We start from the raw sequence: 26,886 nt of genomic DNA, 5'->3' as shown, positions 1-26,886 counted from the left end.
AACATTTAAAATATATACCATAAAATGAAATCATGTCCAGGAAAGCCATTTTAGATTTTTTCCATAAATTTCGGGAGCAATAAATAATACACGCATCTGGATATTACATATTGTCCCTGACAGACAACAGACAATGCAGCAAAAAAGTCACATCATGCCATAAATTCAATATACAAATAATATTTGTTGTACAGCTTAAAGGGGCTCTATGATTAGGAAAAGTAATTTTTAACTAATCACATCCTTGCATAGCCTTTAGAAAGTCTATTGCACACCTACCTTTAGTATATAAATTGCCTCATTGGTTTTATTCATATGCTAATTAGACTATTTGCTATTACTCTTTGCTATTGTTTCCTATGTATGTGTACATCACAGACTGCTGTTGCTAATGACTTCCTGCTTCCTGTTTGCACACAAATAGGAGAGAATACTAGAGATGACTGCTGCTGGGAACTTCATTTGAATGGGTTTGCAAAGTGTCCGCCTGTGAGTGTCTTCTGGTCTCTGCGGCAAAACTTTTTTTTTTTTCTAACCGGACACAACGTCAGACATGCAGGACTTTGTGTCCAGTTAAAAAAATTGGTTTCGCCACAGAGACCATCAGACGCTCACAAGCGGACACTGACTGTGGGGTTTTCGTCTCCTGTCAGCAGAAGATGGAAACCCACAAAGCGGAGAACGGGTGCAGATGTGAGCCTGCCCTGATTTGGTTTAGAGCATTCCGGCTGGAATTCACTCTGCCTAGGCATCGGGGCCTATGCAGAGCCCACTGCACATGCACAGTCGGCTCTGCCCGGCCCGACGCCTGAGCAGAGCGGACTGCGCATGCGAGGGCATGCCTGCGCATGCACAGTCAGCTCTGCCTAGGCCGGATGCCTAGGCAGAGTGAATTCCAGCCGGAAGACGCCGCGGGGACGCTGCACGGAGAAGACTTCTAAAGATAAGAGAAGAACCAGCGTTGATTGGCAGAATGTATAGCATGTAACGCTGGTTCTGCATCGAACCTTAAACTTCGAACAGCTAGTATTGTTCGATCGAGTACGAGTAATTCGAATACCGTAGTATTCGACCGAACACCTACTCGATCGAACACTACTTGCTCATCTCTAGTATTTAATAAAGATTATTCCTTTTAATACGTCCAATTGAATAGAAGGGCTCCTCTATTTCTGTTCTAAAATCGAAACAGTGAAAAAACAGCGGTTCTGAACTTTTGATTTCCACCGTATGGGAAAAAATATTTTATAAGTTTGTGGACCAGGCATTTTACGACTCAGAGAAAACTAATGTATATGTGTTTCACGGTAATTTTTTTTTTACTTTTATATGTATCCTAAGGAAAGGGGAGGGATTCAGATTTTTAATTCTTTTTTAAATTCTTTTTTTTTTTTTTTTATACTGTAATTAATAGTCCCTCAATGCCTTAATGCAGAATATCGGAATTTTTGTATGATGGGCGTCATAAAGCAGCCCGTCATACAAATTAATGCCAGGCAAGCCTGGGAGCCTTCAATAGGCTCCAGGCTGTCATGGCAACGGATCGCCAGTACAAAAAGAAGAAGCATGCCTTCAGTAGCAAAATCATTGTCATGCATGACAATCCACCATGTCATGCAGCAAAGCATGCCTATGCGTCATTGGCTATTATGTACCATTAAAGGAAAGAATCTCATGGTGTGGCCATCTTCCACTGACCTCAACCCTATTGAGAACCTTTGGAGTATCCTCAACCAAATAACAAAGTGGTAATTAGAAGTAACAGATTGCCTCTAAGCATGCAAGTGTTAGGTATTACTAAGAGAGTACCTTACCATGTGGGTCCCACTGACAAAACCAATATGGCAAAATGCGCATTGGGGTGCATTCACACATGGTAAGATTCTTAGAGGCAATTTGGTACTTCTTATTACCACGTTGTCATTATTTCCCTGCACCTGGGTATACTCCATGACTATTTATACTCATATTGGGTTATAATGATATATTTGTGTTATCTCTGGTGCTCGGATAGCTGTGTTTTTTTTTGTCAAAGTTTGTTTTGCTTTTACTATACCACCAGGAATTAAGTGTGGCTGAAATTAATTTGCTTTTTTTTTTGTTTGTTTTTTGCAGCTTTATGTCCCGCCAAAAAATGGACAGCAAATGGTAAAAATATCATACACTGCTCAAAATGGCCTCAATAAAAACTACAACATAATGTAATGTTAGTTCTTTTCAAAGCTACTGACCTACAGAATATAGGAAATGTATCAATTTTCCCACACAGTGAACACTGTAAAATGAAAACCCATAAGATGGCGCTATTGTGCGTTTTTTTCCCCCAATTGTACCCCATTCTGACTTTTTTTTACTAGTACATTTTATGGAATATTAACCCCTTCCCGACATGCGCCGTAATAGTACGGCGCGTGTCGGGTCTGTAACTATGGCGACCGCCCGGGAGCCGGGCGGCCGCCATAGCCGCCGGGTGTCTACTGCTTTAAGCAGTAGACAACCGGCTCTAATGCCTCCGATCGGTCCCCGGACCGATCGGAGGCATTAACCCCTCCGGTGCTGCTGTCAAAGGCGCCGGAGGCGCCATTTTCCCGGCGGCGCATGGGCGCCGCCATTTTGGCAGGGATCGCCGGCTCCTGGAGCATGCTCCAGGGCCGACCCCCCGTTGCCATGACAGCCGGGAGCCTTGTTAAAGGCTCCCAGCCGGTCTGCAAATTCTCTCTTTTGCAGGCTGGTGTATACAGCCTGCAAAAGAGATGATGATTTTTTGCAATGCATTGCAATACATTAGCATTGTAATGCATTGCATTAGTGATCAGACCCCCTGGGGTTCAACACCCCTAGGGGGTCTAATAAATGCAAAAAAAAAAAAAAAAAAAAAGTAAAAAAAAAATATAAAAAAATATAAAAAGTATTAAAAGTTCAAATCACCCCCCTTTCCCTAGAACACATATAAAAGTAGTTAAAAACTGTGAAACATATACATGTTAGGTATCCCCGCGTCCGAAATCGCCCGCTATACAAATTTATAAAAATATTTTTCCTGTTCGGTAAACGCCGTAGCAGGAAAAATAGTCAAAAGTGCCAAACCGCCGTTTTTTCACTGTTTTAATTCTGATAAAAATTTGAATAAAAAGTGATCAAAGCAATAACATTTCCCGAAAATGGTAGAACTAAAAAGTACACCCGGCCCCGCAAAAAAAGACGCCCTATGCATCCCCGTACACCTATGTATAAAAAAGTTACGGCCGTTGGAATATGGCGACTTTTAGAAAAAAAAAATTTTAACACCGTTTTGGAATTTTTTTTAGGGGTCAAAATGTAAATAAAACCATATAAATTTGATATCCCTGGAACCGTACCGAAACACAGAATATAGGGGACATGTCATTTTGGCTGCACAGTGAACGCCATAAAACCAAAGCCCGTAAGAAAGTCGCAGAAATGCATTTTTTCTTCAAATCCACCCCATTCTGAATTTTTTTCCTGCTTCCCAGTACATTATATAGAATAATTAATGGTGGCATCATGAAGAAAAAATTGTCCCGCAAAAATTAAGACCTCATATGACTCTGGGAGCGGAGAAATAAAAAAGTTATGGGGTTTAGAAGGAGGGGAGTCAAAAATGAAAAACGAAAATCAAAAAATGCCATCGGCGGGAAGGGGTTAAATGGTACCATTAAAAAGCATAATTTGTTCCACAAAAAAAGCTCTCATATATCACTGTAAATAGGGGGGGGGGAAAGGATTTTGGAAGGCAGAGTAAAAAAAAAACAGGCATGCAAAGTGAAAAATGGCTGTGGTAGGAAGGATTTAACCCTTCCGTGGCCAAGGGTCTCCGGAAATTTTGCACCTCCTGTAGCCAGAGCAATTTTCAATTTTGAGATGGACAAAAAAAAACTAAATTGCAACATTAAAAAATAACGCTAACCCCCATATTTATATATTTTCTTAAAGTAGACACATGCAGCATTGTCAGATTGTCACTTGGTATCTTATGTGAACAGGAACCTTCATGCAATTTTGATTTAAAGTGAATGTTTTATATATATATATATAAAAAATGCAAATAAATTTATATTAGTTGCTAAAAGTGGAAAATAAAAAGTATATGTACCAAACCTCCTAAGAAGAAGAGTTTAACATGTGCTGAGTGTCATCCTATAAAATGTAGGGATCCACACCATGGAAAGCAAGTACACCCCTAAACCCTATATAGTTTTTGAAGGTAGACAACCTGAAGATTATATATGTCTCAATGCGTTATCAATAGCCACATCCACCTTCATGTAAGTTAGTGACAAACACAAATATTTTTTGAAAAAAATGCACTAAAACACGTTTGCACCAAAAACTTGTATTCAATCTTACATTCACATACAAAATAAATTTACAATAATAGCTCAAGGTTTAGACAATGTGTGTATGTATGTATGTGTATATATATCTCTCTCTATCTTATAAAAATGAATTCTTGTCTGTCTGTCTGTCTGTCCGTCCGTCTGTCTGTCTGTACTCTAATGCGAACCAAACGACTGGACCGATCTTCACCAAATTTGGTACAGAGATACTTCAGATATCAGGGAAGGTTTAAGATGAGACTCCAACTCGCTCGGACGTACCGTTGCTGAGATACAGCATTCCAAACACAGCCGCCGCCCCCCCCCCCCCTTAGCCAATACAAACCTGCAAGTCTTTCACTCATATTCCAACTGCAATACACACGGTCACTCCACATGCACAATACAACACTGATATCCAAACTGAGATACACGCATCAGAGGATTAGATACACAGATCAGCACACAGTATCACACGCCAGAGGATTAGATACACGGGTCTGCGCACAGTCCCACACACCAGAGGATTAAATACTCATTTCTGCACACAGTTCCACACACTGAAGGATTTGATACATGCATCTGCACACGGTTCCACATGCCGAAGGATTACATACAGGCGTCTACACACAGTTCCACACTCCAGAGGATTAGATACGTGCGTCTGCACACATTTGTACACGCCATAGGATTAGATACACGCGTCTGCACACAGTTCCACACTCCAGAGGATTAGATACGCGCGTCTGCACACAGTTCCACACTCCAGAGGATTAGATACGCGCATCTGCACACAGTTGTACATGCCATAGGATTAGATACACGCGTCTTCACATAGTACCACATGCAGTAGGATTAGATACGCGCATCTACACATAGTTCCACACGCCAAAGGATTAGATACGCGCCTCTTCACACAATACCACACAGGGGAGGATTAGATACGTGTGTGTGCACACAGTACCACACTTTGGAGGATTAGATACATGCCTCTGCACACAGTACCACAAGCCAGAGAATTAGATACATGTCTCAGCACACAGTATCACACGGGGGAGGATTAGATACGCGCGTCTACACACAGTACCACATGCCATAGGATTAGATACGCGCATCTGCACACAGTACCACATGCCGGGGGATTGGATACACACGTCTACACACAGTTCCACACGCCGTAGGATTAGATACGCGCCTCTTCACACAATACCACACAGGGGAGGATTACACGTGTCTTCACACAGTTGTACACGCCATAGGATTAGATACACGCGTCTGCCCACAGTACCATATGCCATAGGATTAGATACGCGCATCTACACACAGTACCACATGCCGTAGAATTAGATACACGCGTCTACACACAGTTCCACACTCCAGAAGATTAGATACGTGCGTCTGCACACAGTTGTACATGCCATAGGAATAGATACACGCGTCTGCACACAGTACCACATGCCATAGAATTAGATACGCGCGTCTACACACAGTCCCACACACCAGAGGATTAAATAGGCACTTCTGCACACAGTACCACATGCCAAAGGATTAGATACGCGCGCCTGCACACGGTTCCACATGCCGAAGGATTAGATACAGGTGTCTACACACAGTTCCTTAGATACACAGATCAGCACACAGTATCACACGCCAGAGGATTAGATACACGGGTCTCCACACTGTCCCACACACCAGAGGATTAAATACGCATTTCTGCACACAGTTCCACACACTGAAGGATTTGATACACGCGTCTGCACACGGTTCCACATGCCGAAGGATTAGATACAGGTGTCTACACACAGTTCCACACTCTAGAGGATTAGATACATGCGTCTGCACACATTTGTACACGCCATAGGATTAGATACACGCATCTGCACACAGTACCACATGCAGTAGGATTAGATACGTGCGTCTACACATAGTTCCACACGCCAAAGGATTAGATACACGCGTCTACACACAGTTCCACACCTCAGAGGATTAGATACGCATGTCTGCACACAGTTCCACACGCCATAGGATTAGATACACGCGTCTGCACTCAGTTCCACATGCCGTAGGATTAGATACGCGCGTCTACACACAGTACCACATGCTGTAGGGTTAGATACACGCGTCTGCACACAGTACCACATGCCGTAGGATTAGATACACGCGTCTACACACAGTACCACATGCCGTAGGATTAGATACACGTGTCTGCACACAGTACCACATGCCGTAGGATTAGATACGTGCGGCTACACACAGTTCCACACGCCGTAGGATTAGATACGCGCCTCTTCACACAATACCACACAGGGGAGGATTAAATACGTGCATCTGCACACAGTACCACACGCCAGAGGATTAGATAAGCACGTCTGCACACAGTACCAAATTCCGTAGGATTAGATACGCACGTCTGCACACAGTACCACATGCCGTAGGATTAGATACCCATGTCTACACACAGTTCCACATGCCGTAGGATTAGATACGTGCCTCTTCACACAATACCACACAGGGGAGGATTAGATACGTGCATCTGCACACAGTACCACACGCCAGAGTATTAGATATGCGCATCTACACACAGTACCGCACACCAGAGTCATTAGACATGCGCGTCTGCACACAATTTCACTTACTGTAGGATTAGATACGCGCCTCTTCACACAATACCACACGGGGAGGATTAGATATGTGCATCTGCCTACAGTACCACACCAACAAGGATTGGATACTTGCATCTAAACACAGTACTACACGGGGAAGGATTAGATACAGCTTTACTCCAGGTATCCATAACAACTGATCACAGGTTTTTCACTGACATCCAAAATGAGATACACATAATCACATGACGCTTATGGACATACACACAAACAACATACAAAATACACCAGTGCAAAATTGGACAATTCTTATGGAGCCACTACACAAACATAACATGTAATATACCCGTGCGAAGCCGGGTCCTCCCTCTAGTATATATATATATATATATATATATATATATATATATATATACAGTACAGACCAAAAGTTTGGACACACCTTCTCATTTAAAGAGTTTTCTGTATTTTCATGACTATGAAAATTGTAGATTCACACTGAAGGCATCAAAACTATGACTTAATACATGTGGAATTATATACTTAACCAAAAAGTGTGAAACAACTGAAAATATTTCTTATATTCTAGGTTCTTCAAAGTAGCCACCTTTTGCTTTGACTACTGCTTTGTACACTCTTGGCATTCTCGTGATGAGCTTCAAGAGGTAGTCACCTGAAATGGTCTTCCAACAGTCTTGAAGGAGTTCCCAAAGATGCTTAGTACTTGTTGGCCCTCTTGCCTTCACTGTGCAGTCCAGCTCACCCCAAACCATCTCGATTTGGTTCAGGTCTGGTGACCCCATCACTAGCACCCCATCACTCTTCTTGGTCAAATAGCCCTTACACAGCCTGGAGGTGTGTTGGAGAGTGATGGGGTGCTACACCAGAACACCTTCATGCAACTTTGCAGCAAACAGAGATTAAAAGCAAACATTGCACAAAATTTCTAATTTGCCACTAAAGTATCGGCTCAAGCAATCCCTTTCTGAAAACAAAATGCACTTACCAAAAAACTGCAAAATGTGAGGAGTTCATAAAAAAACCCCACACACATATATATATTTACAGGAGCGGATGCTAAGGAAACGTCAAAATCACAGAAATGCGCCAACTATTTTTGTGCATGCAATGCAAATTAATTAGGAGTTTAGAAAAAAATAGAATTTTCTATTCCCCTATAAAAATTGTAGCAATTTATATGTTCATCTCTAGTGATAATCATAATTACTACTGTTTTATCGTGTAATGGATATCGCTAGAGAGGCATATTTTACTCTAGAAAGATCAGGTATGGAGAGGGTGAAATGTAAACTTTATTGATGACTTTGTGCATGTGTTGTGTCAGTGTTTGGTGCAACTCTCATCCTTAAAATGATACTATGATCTTCATGAAAGCCCTGGCTGATTCGGAGTGAATCACTGTTAAAAAGGCTGTCGGGAATTGAGATCTGCAATAGGATCTCAATACTGAATAGTGTTTTCAACGGTGAATCACTACGGATCTGTAAGGGCTATCTTGAAGGTCATGGTATCATTTTAAGGATGAGAGTTGTACTAAACATCATTTTAAAATTTATTGGTGGCCATCTTGGCAACGAGATGTTAAAAATTTTGTTCATTCTTGCGAGACCTGTGCCAGATCTAAGGTGCCCCATGAACTTCCATCGGGTCTTTTACATCCACTCCAGCTACCCAATCGACCCTGGTCACACATCTCCATGGATATTATTACCGATCTCCCGTCCTCTAAAGGGAAATCGGTAATTTGGGTTGTAGTAGATCGTTTTTCTAAGATGTCCCACTTTGTTGCCTTGAAAAAATTGCCTTCAGCTAAATTGTTGGCCTGGTTGTTTATCCGCCACATTTTACGTCTGCATGGTATTCCTTCAAATGTGGTGTCGGACAGGGGCGTACAGTTTGTGTCCAGGTTTTGGAAAGCGTTTTGTAACAGGTTGGGAGTCTCTCTTTCTTTCTCCTCAGCCTTCCACCCAGAGACTAACGGTCAAACAGAGAGATTGCATCAATCTTTGGAACAGTATTTGAGGTGCTTTGTGTCTGATTGCCAAGATAAATGGAGTGAATATTTGCCCATGGCTGAGTTTGCACTAAATAATCATGTCAACTCCTCGACTCAGTCGTCTCCTTTCCACATTAACTATGGTTTTCACCCCAGATTCTCCTCAGGAACAGGCAATGAATTCGCCTTTTCCTCAGTAGAGGATGTTGCTAAATCTCTCTGTACTGTATGGGCTGAAAGCCTGGCATCACTGAGAAAAGACCAGGCTAATCAAGTAAATTTCGCCAACAGAAAGCGCCGCCCTGGACCTGACTTTGTGGTGGGTGACAAGGTCTGGTTATCCACTAAAAATCTCCAACTTCGTGTTCCATCTACTAAGTTTGCCCCGCGTTTTATTGGTCCATATCCCATTTCTGAAATAATCAACCCTGTGTCATTCAAATTATCACTTCCTAGGTCCCTCCATATTCACCCAGTTTTTCATAAGTCCCTACTCAAAAAGTATGTTCCGGCAATGGTCACTCGTTCCCCACCCGAACCAGTGATCGTTCAGGGGGAACTAGAGTATGAGGTGGAACGGGTCATTGATTCACGCAGAGTGCGGAATTCCCTTCAGTTCCTCATACATTGGAAGGGGTATGGACCAGAGGAGCGTGTTTGGGTGGCAGCCAGAGACCTTCACGGTCCGGAGGCCCCTCCTCAAAGGGGGGGTACTGTCAGGATACGGAGTCGCCGCGGTCTCCTTGCTGTGCGGCGTCTCCCTGGGAGACGTGTTAGGAGTTCTATTGGGTGTGCTTAGGTCATTAAGGGTTAATCTTTTCCTTGCTCTCAGTCTCCATGTCATTAGCCATCAGGTGTGTTCTCTGCTGCTATTTAAACCCCACCCAGGCATGGATCCTTGCCAGCCATTCACTTTGTGTTTCCTGGTCCCCCTGCTCAGTCTGATTCCCTGTCTGTTTGTATTCCATATGTGTCTTGGTTTTTAGACACGGCTTGTATTTTTGACTATCCCTTGTCTTTTGATTTGGTACCTTTTATTATATCTCCTGGCTTGACCTCTTGCTCGTCTGACCTCGCCTTCTCTTCTGCGTCTTGCTGGGACTTGTGGTCCTCCCTGGTTCCATGCTGTTTAGTCTTTTGTTTTGCATTGCATTTACACTGTGCTTTCTGTTTAGGTGTGACCCCGTGACTCCAGTCCCTAGGACTTTCAGGGCCTCCTCTCCCCTTATCCTAGCCGCCGGATAGAAGGTTAGGAGCCGTGGTAGGCGCACTTCAATTAGGAAGTGCATTGGTCTGCCTCATCTCAGATATTACAGCATAGTTATAGCTGCAGGGCCTGTGACCCCTTTTGTCATTAGTTGCACAGTGTTGCTTTCCCAGCTGTGTCACTTTGTACTGCCTGACCCTGACTCCAATCCTTACAATACAGTATACTTAACTTCCTGTGAAACGGCGTGAGCTCTTCTCCATGACCGCTCTGTTCTCTGCAGCGATGTTAAACCTCAACTACACATGTGGAAGCTTGCAGTAGAGGTAGATTATCGGCAGCAGTGCGCAGAGCAGTACCGGGAGAAGCAGTGGCAGACACAAAAGAAGGAGGAGCCGTCTTCCCAGAAGAGGCGTGGAGAGTAAGTATAATAGGGTGGATTGAGGGGGGGGAGAGCAGTAGTGACGATCCGTTTCTAGAAATTAGGAAATGGATTATCATCGAATAATCAGAAAATGTCCCTGGGGCAGTCATATGGGTAAATACACATTTTTTATTAATTAGGTTATTTAGAAAGTAGGAGGGTGTTTAGATTAGTGTAGGGATTTCCAGTTTTCCTGGAGAGCCCCTATAAAGATGAGCATGTCACCAGGATTTTCAACAGGTGCTACAAAGCCTGGTACACAATCACACACAAGCCTTTCAGTTGTGATTCTTCTCTTCAATAAATATCTTGGTGGGACTCTTCGAATGTAATTTACATAACAGAGGGAAACAGTGCTGCGAGTGCTTATAATGTATATTACCAAAGAAACTTGTTTCCTTTGAAACCTCTTAAGCTACTCAATTCCTCCTTCTTCAATCAGACTGGTTACATAGAGATCTGTCTTATATATCTAGCTCACACATAGAACTTTATAAAGAGGTGTGGGAGAGGAAGAGGCTACTAGATTTATTGCCTAACTCTGTGGATTGATGAAGTCTTATATGGAAGATATAGCAGTGTCAAAGGAGCCAACCAACACTCTTAGGGCCCCTTCACACGGCTGAAACGCGCACATTTTTTGCACGTTTTTTTACGTGTGTAAAAATGAAAATGTCGCGTTTACGCAACGTTTTAATAGACGGCACGTAAACGCAGCGTTTACGCGGTCAAAAGACGCACAGAAAACGCCGCATTTACGCGCCGTCTATTAAAACATCGCGTAAATGCAACGGTTTCATTTTTACACGCGTAAAAAAAACGTGCAAAAAACGCGCGCGTTTCAGCCATGTGAAGGGGCCCTTAGAGTACCAGAGTGTAGCAGCAGCATTTATTTGTGTGTCCTTTCCAGAAACCTCCGCCTGAAAAGTGCAGAAGGAAACATATTTCTTTAATAAAGATAAATTAAAAAGTTTCGGATATTCACTTGTACTATTCTTTTATACAAAGTTGTTTATAACTGGAGGTACACTTTAAAAATTCTCAGGACAGGTCTACGGTATATTGTGTGGCATCAGTTTGCTCACTATTGGACGCTCAAGAATTGAAGTAGACAGAGTATTGATGGGGTTTTTCTAGCATTTCGGCAGTAAGAATGAGTGTTATTTTTTTTCTTTGTTGTTTATTAGAATGTTGAATACTTAGAATTCATATGAATTTATAAGTTTTAGAATTTAATAGAAGGAAAGGTCAGTAATATCTGTGTGCTGTTGTTAAAAGTATTAATTTATTTAAAGCCTTCAGCTCAGGAGTGTAACAAGCAAAGACTGGGCCCCATAATAAAATTTTGACTTAGACACCCTAACCCCACCCCCACAAGGCATAGCACCCCCTTTTCTTGGTCAAATATGTCATAACAGTAAGATGTGTGCCAGAACAACAAACATAAAAAGTAACAAGCATAAAAGAAAAAGATTTCTAGGTGGGGGCCATGGCCCTGGCTGCTAGTATCACATGTCCTAAAACTACATAATGAGGTGGGAGCATTGAGATTCCCCACAAAAACATTTTTTTATTTTGTTCAATATTGGTTTTCTTGTATAGAAATACAGTATTTTTCAAAATATAAGATGAACCAAAGATATTTCATAAATAGAACAGGAAAACTTCTGTAATGACCTTGGTATATTTGGGGACCAAAAAATAGCAAATGAAGGATTCAGACAAAAATATGGCAAAGAAAAGAAAACCTGTATATTTTGTCTAAAACCAACTTGAATAACGCTGTTGAAATATGCCACACGTTTTAGTCCATGGTGCACCAGTGCAGATATACAGAAGGCACAAACTTTATCGTTTTGGCAGCATCTATCCCAGGGGTCCACTAGCACTTAGTAAAGTATATCTGGCAGAATAATTTGATGCTGATTTCGGGGTGGATTTTGCCTCAAAATAGGCGCTAAATTCTGCCCTGAATTTGCCTCCCATTGTACGCAACAGGAGGAAGAGAGAGCAGCATAATACATAAAAAATAACCGTTCTGCTCAATCTTACCATGGATTCCACAGCTGATTCATCCATAGAAACTGCAGCATGAAACACCATGCATTAGTTGCATTTACACCTGAGCTTAGTCAGTAACTGACAGCAGTGGAGAAAAATTGTAGCTCAGTTTTGGCTTTCTGTGACATGGGAAACTGGAGAGATTTTAACCCTTAAGTACTATCATGGTGTCTATCATAATGATATGTGTATGATAGTAGTGTATGATAGACACCATGATAGTACTTAAGGGTTAAGTAAACAGGAATTTGAGGCATCAACACAAGTGCTGCGGTACCTGTCCCAAATATCGGAGTATAGTGTTATAAAGCTTATTACGGCAATCAGGGAATCTGATGCTATCATTTTAAGTCAGTCCAGCTATTTGGGAACATAACCACTCCCCATATTTTTGTATGAAACTGGCCATAGAGTTAAATGACTAGATACAGCAGCTGGAGAACAATATTAGGAGCTCACCATATTTTTTTTTAGCTCTTAAGCTTCCTCTATTCATGGTTGCTGGCAGTCAGAATAGTATAATTTATCTAAGAGCATAAATTGGGCATTTTTAAGACTGTATTAGAAAACCAGAGCTCCAGTTTCTAGAAAATATATTAAGCGATTAATCAGCATAATCTTGGACCTACTTTACATTGGAGTAAAACCAGCTAGTTTAACATAACATTACTCATAAAAGGACAAGTAGAGAATTTGTAGAGCACATTATTATTAAAATCTATTATTTGCAGTTTCCAAATTATATGACTGACTACTATCTGCCAGAATTGTCTTGCAACGAAGATAAAACTCTTAAGAACAGATTGTAATTGGCTATAGTTGGAGAAGGCTTGAATTGATCTCAGCTGCAACCTGCTGTGACCGACATACTCTTTTTACAAATTTATACAGTACATAATATTGTATATTGTGGGGAAAATGGAAAATACTAGTAAAATGAATTATAATTCCAGCAATTTTTTACATTACACTAAACATTAAAAGTTAGTGAATTTATTTAAAAATGTGCTACGGGTTTACACATGGATCTGATTTGAAATGATTTTATTACACACATTTGGTAACAATATATTAAAGCAGGTCTGCCAGGTCTCCTCTGGTCCCTGCCTAATAAAAAGTGACAGAGGAAGAGATCCTGCGCTCAGGGAGATATAGATATCTATAAATAGATTTACAGCTTTTATACTCAAAACTGTTTAACGCTTATGGCAGAAAAGCTGCATTTTTTGTTGCAGATTTTGCTGCGTTTTTGAGAGCAAAGTCAGAAATAGATTTAATGTATGAGAGAAGTGTAAGAGCTTACTTTATATTTGCCATTCACTTTGAGGTGACTCTTGAATTTGGCTCAAAATCATGAACCAACATTGTGTCTTTTCTACAATATGTGGCCTTATATTAAAGGGGATTTTCGTCAAAATAAAATTTTACATCAAAGGTGAAGAATGGACTGAAAAAAAAATGTAAAAATAGAAAAATCAAATATTTATCACCTTACAGATCCTCCACTGCTTCTGATCCAACACTTACCACTGGTTTCTAGGTTCTGTGCCCATGTCAACAAAAAGAAAATGCCTGTTTAGCCCATCGATGGCTAACAAGGGTAACTACTGTGCCAGTGATCGGCTGAATGGGCATTTCCTACTGTGTCAAGATAGTACCAAATAGTAGAAATCAGTGAGAATAGGGCCCAGTAAATACTGTAACAGGAGCAGCAGGAGATCAGCGGGGTAAATAATACTTTTTTTTTTAATTCTTCACCTATGTTGTAAAATTTTAGCTGACCATAAGAGAGCTGTGAGTAAAGAAATGCCGACAAACCTTAATGAACTGAACTAACATTGTGAAGAAGAGTGGGCCTCAATTCCTCTGAAACAATGGGAGGGACTGAACAAGTCATACAGAAAGATGATTATTTCAAATTAGTACTGCTAAATGTGGTACTACTGATCTCTGGCGGGTTTTCTAGCTTTTTTTTTAAAAAAAATATGTTCTGAATTCAAAGAATTCAGAATTCAAAAAGGATGTACTTTTTTACTTATGAATGTTTATACGAGGCAAAGCTTCCAATCTTCTGGGAAGGTTTTCTACAACATTTTGGATAAGTTTGTGAGAATTTTTACCTATTCATCCAAAAGAGGATTTGTAAGATCAGGCACTTGTGTAGAACAAGAGGGACTGGTTTACAGTCTGTGCTCTAGTTTATCCCAAATGTGTTTGACTGAGCTGAGGTCAGGGATTTGTACAATGTTCTTAGATACCAAATTCACCTAACAATGCATATATGGACCTTGGTTTGTACCATGAGGCACAGTCATTCTAGAACAAAGACGGACTTTTCCCAAACTGTTCCCACAAAGTTGAAAGCATACAATTATCCAAAATGTCTGGGTATGCTGAAGCAGTAAAACGTCCCTTTACTGGAACTAATGTCTCTAGGTCAATCCCTGGAAGCCAACTTTAAAGAGGACCATTCACATCCTCATCAATGTTCGGTATTATATATTGCTAGGAAGCCAACTTCAGAATTGAATTGAATTCAGCGCACTGTCAGCTTTCTAGGTGCTCTGTAAGTGGCCTGCCATGTCGTGGTCGAGTTGCTGTGGTTTTTCACACTTCCAATTTTTCAATAATACCACTCACAGTTGATCGTGGAAGAGCTAGGCAGAAGTCACACTATATTGCTGGGTACCTGATTGTATAACCCTTTCAGCTATAGGAGAGATTGAAACACCTTATTAAGAGCCATGTCCTAGTACTTTATGATATATTTAAAATATCTCAGTGGAAGTATATCAAGTATACAATACACTTACAATATCTGTATAGAGTAAACTAAATAGATAGACCGACAGACAGACAGACAGACAGACAGACAGACAGACAGACAGACAGACAGACAGATAGATAGATAGATAGATAGATAGATAGATAGATAGATAGATAGATAGATATTACAGAATTCATCATCTTCTCTTCTGTTTGATGCTGCTCTACAATTTGGGCTAGAACATCATACAGTATGTACACTATGCACCACATAATTGAAAATTAAGATTTGCAAGTCAATGTTCAATCTGTACAACTTTAATAAATCTGTTGTATTTTAAATAAAATTTATAAGAATTAAAAAATCCAAAACGACATGTTTGTATTGAAACTTATGCCATTCATCTATGCATGCCAATGAGCAACAAAGCATGAGTCTGTGGATGCACCATCAAGTGACAGTCTTGAAGAAATACCGTACATAGAGTCGTATAACAAAAAATAAATAAAAATTGTTCTATATTCGTCTAAAAAAAAGGAAGAACAGAAAATGTGCAAAGTTTTCTTTTTCTAGGTCACTAAGGCAAACTTAACCTTAAAAACTGAGAATGTTCCAACAGGTGGACCATAAATTAATATACAATAAATAATAAAGCCTCAGGATACATGGTGGCAAATGTGTATATTCTAGTGTCAGGTCTCCAGGAAAAACAAAATCTCCTTTTATCTACTTACATTTGTTTATGTTGTCTTGTGGAGTTAGAACAATGACCTAAACCTACTGAAGAATTTGGTAAAAGTATACACATTTATTGCCAGTTAAAGACTGTAGTTTTTAAGATTTATGAGCACTATTATAAATCAATGAGGCGTTTACTACTCTTTTATTTATTACTGGACTAAGAGAATGGCCTAAGCAAAAAGCCTGTCACTTCTGAAGCAATGGTGACATCCTGTGGCAGTAATGTATAAGGGGATCCATTTCTAAGCCTGGCAATGATGCACACTCCACTTTATATTCCTGTATTCCATCTGCCATCTGTGTAATATCACATGGAAACATTTGCATATATTATAGTGTTATGTTTTAACTAAATGACAGTAACAGTTAACATTGCATCTCTGCCTACTTTACATGTCAATCAGCTTCTTTCTAACAAAGGATAAGTGTTTTCTTGTTTCTAATTGTCGATCAAGATATCATTATATGTTAGGGTGCATTCACACTGAGTAAACGCTAGCTTATTCTGAACGTAAAACACGTTCAGAATAAGCGGCGTCTAAAGCAGCTCCATTCATTTCTATGGGAGCGGGGATACGAGCGCTCCCCATAGAAATGAATGGGCTGCTTCTTTCACTCCGTGCAGTCCCATTGTAGTGAATGGGGAGTGCCGGCGTGTACGCTCCGGCATGAGCATAGCTTGCCGTATACGCCGGCACTCCCCATTCACTTCAATGGGACTGCACGGAGTGAAAGAAGCAGCCCATTCATTTCTATGAGGAGCGCTCGTATCCCCGCTCCCATAGAAATGAATGGAGCTGCTTTAGACGCCGCTTATTCTGAACGTGTTTTACGTTCAGAATAAGCTAGTGTTTACTCAGTGTGAATTCACCCTTACTGTGTAAAAATATTACATACCCTCAAATTTTCTACATACATTCAGTCTTAATTCACAGATGTGTCCCTATACGTTCAGATATGTGTTACAGGATTAACAACTTTTCAAGGTGACATGATTTTGTAGCACAAAGTGATATCCTATACTTGTCTATTAGATGAGAGAACTGGTTTTAACAAATCTGAACTTTTTTGGTTAATTTTGCATGAACAGGCTACTTGGTGGCTGCCAAATGAAAGAATGGAAAAAGCAGAAAAACATCATATGACCAGGGGGATTCAAGCAAGGTCACGCATAATGGTACATACCATCCTCAAACTGAGGTAGAAAGAGAAGATGTCCATTTCAGGAGGGATTAGACAGAATCTCAGATGGCCAGAATGAAAAAGACAGGATATAATGACTTGGGAAGGATGAGTCTATGAGTCAAACTCAAATTTCATCTGTGCTGTGTGTGTCCAAGACCAAAAATAGACATTTAGTCATGGCAAACACATTCTTTTCATATGTATTAGGTGTAATAAGATCCAGTGGAATATATAAGGCCTGCCCCCTGTAAACCATCTTTTAGGGTATATTCATGCAATACTGTTAAAGAGGTATTCCAATGGACATCAAACAGTCAAGACAGGGACACAAAACCGGAAGCAAACTGGGAAAAAACAGGAAAATAAATAAACCTTGACTTCAGGACAAAAGGAGCAAAACAAAATACAGCCTTAACCTCAGGCAAAAACAAAATAAATACCTGCTTGTCTGAGCAACTAACTAAACAGAACAGATAACCTAACTATACGCGTGGCTTACCTCCAGCCACACGAACAAAACAGGTGCAATATATTTTCACCGGATTTAGCGTTACAGGACAGAACCATACACCTCCTTTCACCTCATGGAACTGCACAGCAATGGAAGAGCTGCAGCCTTTTTCTGGCCCAGTAATGAGCCAAGGATCTATACCTGGGCTGAGGCCTACTCCAGATCCACCCTGGACCACATATGTCAGAAACCTGGACCTAATATATCTGGACTCCAGCAATCTGCCTGTCACCTTCTCACAATATTTAAAAGTTAAACTTTTTGCACATATAAGTTATTATACATTTTGCAAAGTTTTAAAGATTTGCTGTAATAAATGCAGACTGTGGTCTTGACTGGTTGCCAGTGGATACGACCATGAATGCAGAACCTTTCTAAGGTCAGAGACTCATCCATGATTTTCTTATTATAGCCAGGATATCATTTCAAACATGTAGTGTCCGCCTATGATAACCTGTCCACAATAAATCATGGTTAGGTTTCTGACAAATCCCAGACCATAGAAAATTTCTGCATTCATGGTCGCATCCATTGGCAACCAATCAAGACAACAAACTGTGTCCACTAAAATGATTAGAGAAAACCTTTAAAATTCAGCAAAATGTTTACTTATTTGCAAAAATGTTTCACTTTTTTATCTACATAAATAAATGTTGTTATGTTCATGGGAAAACCTCTTTAAGTCACAATTTTCATGGCAACTGCCTCTATAATATGTTAAAATGGTATTGACATAGTATTCAAAATTCATACAGATTTTTGGTAGTAACTAGAGATGAGCGAGTAGTAGGTATTCAATCAAATACTACGGTATTCGAAATATTCATACTCGATCGAATACTACTAGCTATTCACAGTAAATATTTGATTCAGAACCAGCGTTGATTGGCCAAATACAATACAGTGTACAGCATTCGGCCAATCAACACTGGTTCTGCAGCAGGCTCGTCCTTGCTAGTCAGGAGAGCTGGCAGCTTGCTGTTACGAGTGAGCTTACTGTTTCTCATAGGAATAAATTGACCAGCGTTGATTGGCCAGTGTACAGCATTTGGCCAATCAACACTGGTTCTGCCGGAGGCTCGTCTGTAAGGAGGCGGAGTCTAAGGTCGGATCATAAAAAAACAAAACTTTGCTGAACCTCCTGAGTATACCTATGATCACTCTGTGTTTTTGGATGAAAATACACAGCAAGTTCACCTTCTGCAGTTGAAACTATGAAGTGATGGTCACTGCTTCCTACTGAAAACAATGGGAAGCAGATTAGAGCGGTGTTTTAGGGAAGATTTGGATACTAAAAAAGCATCAAAAGCATCTTCTACAATTTCAGTGTGAACAAACCCGCAAAGTTAACTATGTTTACCAATGATAGGAATTAAACTGGACTGGCAGACTGGCATTTCCAACTTTTTGGATCAAACACAGTCTTGTCTACAGAGTAGCTGTAAAATGCTACATACAGTGCCTTGCAAAGGTATTCATACCCCTTCAACCAGTTGGGGCCCGTTATATAAATATGGGGTAAGTGTGGGAATATGCTAGACAAAGATTTGAAAGCTTGACAGTGCTAGAATCCTACGATTCTCAACTATTACACATAATCTCTTCACACTTAGGCACAGGATCTTGAGGGAATTTGATACTTATTACTCTACCCTGTACAATTTAGATAGCCTTTATTCAAAGCCTTTCAGGATGCCTTTGCCTGTGTCTCTGCCTACCTCGGGGTCGACTCTACAAATACTTTATCCTCATATGCAGACCTCGATGGCCCGTTTTTGGAGGAGGAGCTCCAGGAGGCAATTTGTACCCTTTGTAGAAGCAGAAGCCCTGGTCCAGATGGCTTTATAGCCAGTTTGTATACCTGGCTGTTCTATACCTTCCTCTCCATGCTATTCTTGAAGGCATTTACCTGAGTCTCCATAGCCCAACACTTTCCTATTTCCCTATTAAATACTGACCTCAAGCTCTATGCAAAACAAACTTCTTCCAGATCATGTCCATCTCGAGCAGGTGGGTTTGTCTCGGTGAGGGAGGCCCGTGACAATAGTCTGAAAACTATGAACATAATTTTTTATACCCAGAATAAACATATCCCCCTGATAATCTTGTCTACTTCGTCCTCAAGTCCTTGGGAGTAGACAATACCTTTATTTCAAAAGTAATGACTTTATATCATAACTCCATTGCCAAAATAAAATTTAAAGGAATGCTATCAAGTTTATTTTCCATTTCCAATGGTGTCCACCATGGATACTCTGTTCTCTCTGCTATATGTTATGTGACATCAAAGGCATCACTATAGGGCAAACATGTACTTGTCCTTTGCCAATGATCTCATGCTTTACATTATGTATCCCCATACCTTCATTCTCTCGGTTATGGCAGATCTAGATTACTTCAGGTCTTGGTCTAACTTTAAGGTCAATGTGACCAAATCGCAGTCTACAGTTTTTCCCAAACAAAAAAGAACTGGTCCTCAATCAATAAAATTATTCTTTTTATGGCCTCCATCAGGTATAAGATACCTCAGTATAAATACTCACAGCAATTTGGAAAAACTTTTTGAACTTAATTTCCATCCTTTGATGTCTTAGATAGGAAAGACTCAAGAGATCTGGAAATCAGGAACCCACTCCTGGTTCGGGAATGTTATTATATTGAAAATTAATATACATTCCAAGTTGCTTTCTGCAGAGAATCTCAGCCCATGATTCTTGGCTCTTGTTGTTTTATCTGGGTGAGTAGTAATGTGTGGTTGAATTGGAATATCTTCAATAGATCCAAAGATATAGGGAATGGCCTTAATTGTATAAAACACTATTAGGCAGCGGTTCCTGGGTACTCAACTTTTTTCACAATCTCCCACATAAGGACTGGGTACAGATTGCACAGGCTATATGTCCGAGAGCTCTTTTCAGACACCATTGGATCCACTCTCTTGCCAACATTTTGCTGCAGGTCCTATTCTTCAGTAGGTATAACACCCTACTATCTTTCAGATATGTTCATTCAGCCAATTCACTCAAAGACCCTTTAGTGGACTCTGGTCCGCACCCTGTCCTCGACTGCTTGCAGAACTTTACTGTCAGTATTCGCTTTGTATTTACTGGTGTATTGGCTTTTGTGCTGCTGTGTTTGTTATATTCTTCCTCTTTTCCCTAAATCCTCTATACCCTCCTACTTCATCCAACCACTTTGTCTTCATTTTTGTTGGTTTATTTGGGAGCTGTATCTACAACTGTTCTACTTTTTGTGTTGTTTATATCTTGCAAATATAGTAACATTTTTTTTAATAAAGTTAAAGTTCAGAATGTTCTACCAGATGCATACAATATGAATGGAGTGATAGTGGTTGTGTGTGAGTTCCATTAAAACAGGAGACACAAGATCCTTGTTCTCATGAATGGTGGGAAACTCAGTGTTCACCTTTTTCCTTCAATCATGTACCTCTGATAAGTGCCTCCTTGGAAAATCTCATTTGTGTCCTTCAAAAATTAGATGATTATAAAAACCCTGGAGATCAGCTGAAATTTACAGGAGATCCATTTTGATAGATAAACAATGGCTTAAATGTGGTTTCGAGGAGGGACTATGATTGTACAAATAAGCAAATATGTGGGATACTGTGTTAAAACATATATAAAAGAAACCTAACTAAGGTGAATTATGCAGAAGATACATGATATTCACATCAGACTACTTTAATAATGGTAGAGTGTTAGCATAAATATACATATTTATTATACAGTATATATTCATATATTAATATGACGTACGTTAAAGTTGAACCTGTTTGAGATTACCATACAAAGGTTTTGTTTAAAAATAAATAAATTGTAAAGGATCTTCACAATTAAATTTGAAATATAAAAAGCTGGTTTTGATCAAGGATGACCCTCAAATTATAGAAAACAAAACAAACTATACATAAATCCAAGATCCAAAATTGATGTCCTATTAATACGAGAAAACCCACAGCGGAAACACATTGTGGTTTTTCTTACAACATTTTTCACAGAAAGTCTACAGAGCTTTTCTCTGTGCCCTTTTGTTTTAATTGCACCTACAGGAAAACTGCTAACATTTCCTTAGGTATAACTGACTTGCTGCCATTTCCAAAAACGCAACGGTTTTGAAAATCAAAGAATTTCCCCTGTGGGTATTTTTATGCAATGTGTGGATGGGATTCACTAAAATATCCACTTTGCAGGGACTGTAAAACACTGTGGTTTACATCATGTTGGGCCCTGGCCTTAGACAGGCTATTATTATAAGATAGGTAGGGTTCCGATACTCAAACATTGCAACAATTAGCTGTTTTCTGCACCTGTTTAAGGAGCTCGAAGCAGACTGTGCAGTATCTGTGCTGTTGAATGGGAGCCAAGCTGCATAAGTGCAACCGGGCAACCTCACAATGTGCTGAGCCATCTCCTTTCCATACATCTCTTATATATTGCACTGTTAGGACAGCATGAACAACCTTGACTGTTACTGCAATGATTACATACAAAAACACTGAAGTTCTCAAGGTTCCATATAAACGGAACTTTTATACCATACTTTTTACTTACCCCTCCCCCCCCCCGTTTATTCAATAATAAATGGACAAATACTAAAATATATCCATGAAAAGTTCTTTATCCGCCTTATGCTTGAAAATTGCCAAGCTCTCACGCACATGTAAGTTTAAAAGGTATTTCAGAAACAAGACTTTACCCCTATCAGACCCCAATGGTGCTGAGTACTGGGGTGCTTTGCAGGATATTTACATCGGAAACACCAGAGATGGCTGAATTACAGTGCTCCATCAAAATGCTATTGTTACTGTTTTGTAACACTTTTTTAGCATAACTAGGATCCAATCCTTATGTTTCTCTAATTTACCAGTTAAATATACATAAAAATTATTTCTTATTCTCTATCTTCCATCCTAAATACGGATGATTGTTACTATTTTGTAAACTTGTTTAAGGCTAAGGCCCCATGCAGCATCCCGCAGCAAAAAAAGTGCTGCGGGAAAAACCGCAACAACAACGCATCTGCTTCTATTATATCTATCGGATGGCTATTTTCTAGAATCCCATAGATTGTAAGCTCTCGCGGGCAGGGCCCTCTACCCCACTGTGTCAGTTGGTCACTGTTAGTATTATATCTACCTGTATATTTTGTGTATTGCATGTAAACCCCCAAATGTAAAGCACCATGGAATTAATCGTGCTATATAAATAAACAATAATAATAATAATAACCTTGCAGTGACTGTAAAATGTAGAGTTTCTGCATCCTGGGGCCCCAGCCTAAAACTACAGAAAAATAACAAGACAGAACAAGAAAAAGTGGAGCACCAGCACATATTTCCAACTTGCATATCCTTTCACAATCGAGTACAATAACTATTCATTATACATCATTATGTCCTATTTACAAACAATCGATAAAACCCTTTACGTGCTATATAATGCACCTCAGAGCATGAGTCTGCAGGTGAATGAACAGTGACATCACAGGTTACAATTACTTCTAATGTATTGTTTTAATCATTTGTATGATGAGCCATTAATATAAACATTTTTGTATGTTTGGTCATTTTTAAATAGTGAATAAAAATTGTGCGCCATTTCATCTAATAGCAGCTACACAGTTTTCCTTTCACAAGATCAAACGTTCCATACAGTACACCACATTCAACATGTCTGCAACCACTTAGCACATTTATCCTGGGCATATATCTCTAAGGCAATGTAAATAACTTCACAGGCAAAGCCCTATGTATGTTTAGTATTTATACCGCTGACCCTTCCTATGAAGCTGTTCTTTAATCAAAGATGAAAGGCTTAAATTCATTTTCTACACACTTATTTAAAATCCACTTCATGGCTTCCCCTGACGCCGACGCTGCATGTTTTATCTTCGATACAAATTGTAACTAGTATATACCCCTCTGAGATATATCCATAACTTTGGATGCTAAGGGAGTGTGGAAGTATCTGCTTTTCAGGTTTATATACACAGATTTATTTATCTATTTAATGTGCTGTAAGTATATATGGATAGAAAAGGTTACAATTCCAAGTGCATGGTCATTTTAGCCCCTAACCTTTGACAAGCTTTGACAAATTCTGTTGGAATTTAAACCATCTTTTCTACTTTAAAGGTATGTTCACATGGTGGACACCCTTTCCGTTGTGTGACTTTTCCAATGTATCTGCATCCCGTTGCGGCATTCCTTTCCTCATTAGGCCTGAATGAATGGGCCTAATCAAGATGGAGTCTCAAGCCATGGACACCGCGGCTGAGTCAGCTATGGAATCCGTGGGAAGATGGGGTATGTCACTTCCTTTTCCTGTAAGCTGAAAAAAAATCGTTAGCGGGGAAAAAAAGCGAGCGACTCCCATTGAAATAAATGGGAGCCGTTCTTGCAGGAGGACTTTGATTCCACGTCAAAATCTGCCTGCAAAAAACTCAGTGTGAACATACCCTAATACCCATTTTTCAAAAAACTATTCTGCCATTTTTATTTTTATTTTTCAAAGAAATGGATTAAGATACAGAAAAAAATGTGGCCCATCATTTTTGATTTCTAACTGTTTCAAATTATCTTATTTTATTTTTTTCACAAAAGATATTTAGTACTATATCTGTCTATGAATATAAACGTGTAAAGGTCCTGGTGGTACTGTGAAGGTCCTTGCAGTGGAACATAAGATGTTAGCCAATCACTCATTCGAAAACAGTCCATATTTACTCAAGTGGAGAGGGTAGTAAGTCAGAAGAAGCAGTCATCCCCACACGATCAAAGATAAAGAGGAATTTGACATACATTTCATATTCCTCTGCCATTTCCACCCCTTTGGCTTTCCGTCACTGACTAGGCTCAGATGAATGAGCCTAGTCAGTGGGGTGTCTTGCACTGTGGACTCTGTGGCTAACTCAACCACAAGATCAAGCAGGATGCTTATTTTTTCAGTTTCCTCGTGCAAGGAAACCAATGAGAGGCAGAATTAGGGTGAGATATGTCATATAATTGATGGCACAATCCATCTGAAAATCAGCTCCAGATCTCCCCATGTAAATATACTCTAAGGGTCAGTTCACACGTGAACTGCCCGCGCGGGTTTTGACACCAAGAGAGACGCGGTGAGCTGCGTCTCTCTCTTGTCAAAACCCGCCTGCCGCGACCATCGCGGTCGCGGCTTTCCCCTCCGCTGTCGGCTCAAATGAATGAGCCAACATAGGAGGGAGCTGCCGGGGGCATGTCCTTTCTTTTCTCCGCTAGCAGCAGCCCACCGCTAGCGGGAAAAAAAAGCCCGGTGGTCTACATAGACCACCATTGTAAAGGGGCGGATTTTGAAGCGAAATCCGCTGTCAAAATCCGCCCCTTTGCCCACGTGTGAACTAGCCCTTAGAATCAGGTAAAATTGAACTGCAGAATTCTTATGTCCCCCCAGAAGGTCTCCACAGATATTAGTTGGTCAAGTGGTCCAGCTAAAACCGCCAGGTTTAGTCAAGAATCATCTAATGTGTGACTTTGTGACTCACATAGTCTGGATGCCAGTGCTAGAATACATGCATATATACTTTGGAATGATTTAAGCTGAAACTGATGCAGGTAGCAGAACCACAATCATGGCATAGCCATAGAAAAACCGAGGGATAACTAGCGATATATTTCAGATCCATCAGAAATGACAACTTAAAAGGTATAGGGACTAAAATAACCTAATTCAGCTGGAAAAAGATCAGGAAGGTTACAATTAATATATACTCTGAGCTTGGCGAAAAAGATGTTAAGCTTAAACAATTTACTTCACCATCTGTGCCAGCTGCCCTAGAAATTCACTGTGGTACAGAATAGGATTTAGAGGCACAATAGGAGCAGTTAGTTGCAAACAGAAGCTAAAGATCCCATGCTGCGGAGCTTGTCAATAAGAATATGAATGTTATCATCTCTCATTTCCTCCTTCTAATTCTCCTCAACATCCTTTTTCAAACTCATTTTGACATACATGAATATCACGTGAAGCCGATTCAAGTCTTATGGACGCCCATTATTTTCTAATTAAATACCCCCTAACCCCCCCCCCCACCTTCCCCGCCCATATACGCCAACTATTACCTATTTTGTTAGGTACTCCCCCCACCCTAATGTTTATTTGCTAGTTTTATACACGGTTAACCATTATGCTTCCTTTATCTCGTGTTACTACTCTTACATTTGTTTACAATCCACAATTGCTTTGTCATTATCTATTCTGTATGTGTTATGTAAACCAATAAAATTGTTATAAAAAAAAAAAAAAAAAAAAAAAAAAAAAAAGAATATGAATGTCTGAAGGCTAAAAGAAGTAGACATCAGAAGACCATGAAAAGATTTTAAAAAAAATAGCACATGTCCCGGCCATACTGGAAAAAGAACAATATATATGGCTTTGGAAAGGTGGAGTTGGAGTTTACTCTGGTCAGCATTGAGGGTCAGGAGGTGGAAAGGACTAGGTCCTTTAAATACTTGGGGCTATATCTGGATGACATACTGGAATGGAGATTGAACACTCAAGTGCTTAAGAAGGGGACTAGCAGGCTCATTTTTTTCCTTTGGCAGCTATGGTCAGTAGATGTGTATAATGAGCTGGTCTGTACCTTCTACCAATCAGTGGTGGTGGGAGCCTTGTTTTATGCAGCTTCGGTATGGGGAGGTAATGCCAGAACTTGGAATATAAAACAGATTGAAAAACTGATCAAAAGCTGTTCAAATGTGCAGGATCTACAATTTAACTACTGGGAGGCCATTGTGAGGCAGAGGATCCTGGGGAAATTTAAAGAGGACCTTTCATGCTCTCAAAGATGGGTGGTATTACATGCCACTAGAAAGCTGACAGTGTCCTGAATTCGGCACACTCAGCCTTCCCAGTGCTGGAGATATCAGTGCCGTTAGTTTTGGCACCAATCTCTCTCCACTATGAGCAGGCCCCCTTTGACAGTACTCTTCTAGAACCTTGTATTGTCGGGGGAGGAGGTTCTTCGATCCCAGTAATG

At 40.1% G+C, this 26,886-nt stretch overlaps 1 protein-coding gene across 1 annotated transcript in view; it reads right to left on the bottom strand.

Moving 5' to 3' along the window:
• Window positions 1-26,886, bottom strand: part of SUGCT (succinyl-CoA:glutarate-CoA transferase) — a 577,328-nt gene that overhangs the window by 353,209 nt on the left and 197,233 nt on the right. The window lies entirely within an intron of this gene.

The sequence above is a fragment of the Leptodactylus fuscus genome, chromosome 4 (assembly GCF_031893055.1).
Source record: "Leptodactylus fuscus isolate aLepFus1 chromosome 4, aLepFus1.hap2, whole genome shotgun sequence".
NCBI classification, from domain to species: Eukaryota; Metazoa; Chordata; class Amphibia; order Anura; family Leptodactylidae; genus Leptodactylus; species Leptodactylus fuscus.
Note: the sequence above shows the minus strand (reverse complement) of the source record. Positions and strands in the feature narration are given on the sequence as shown.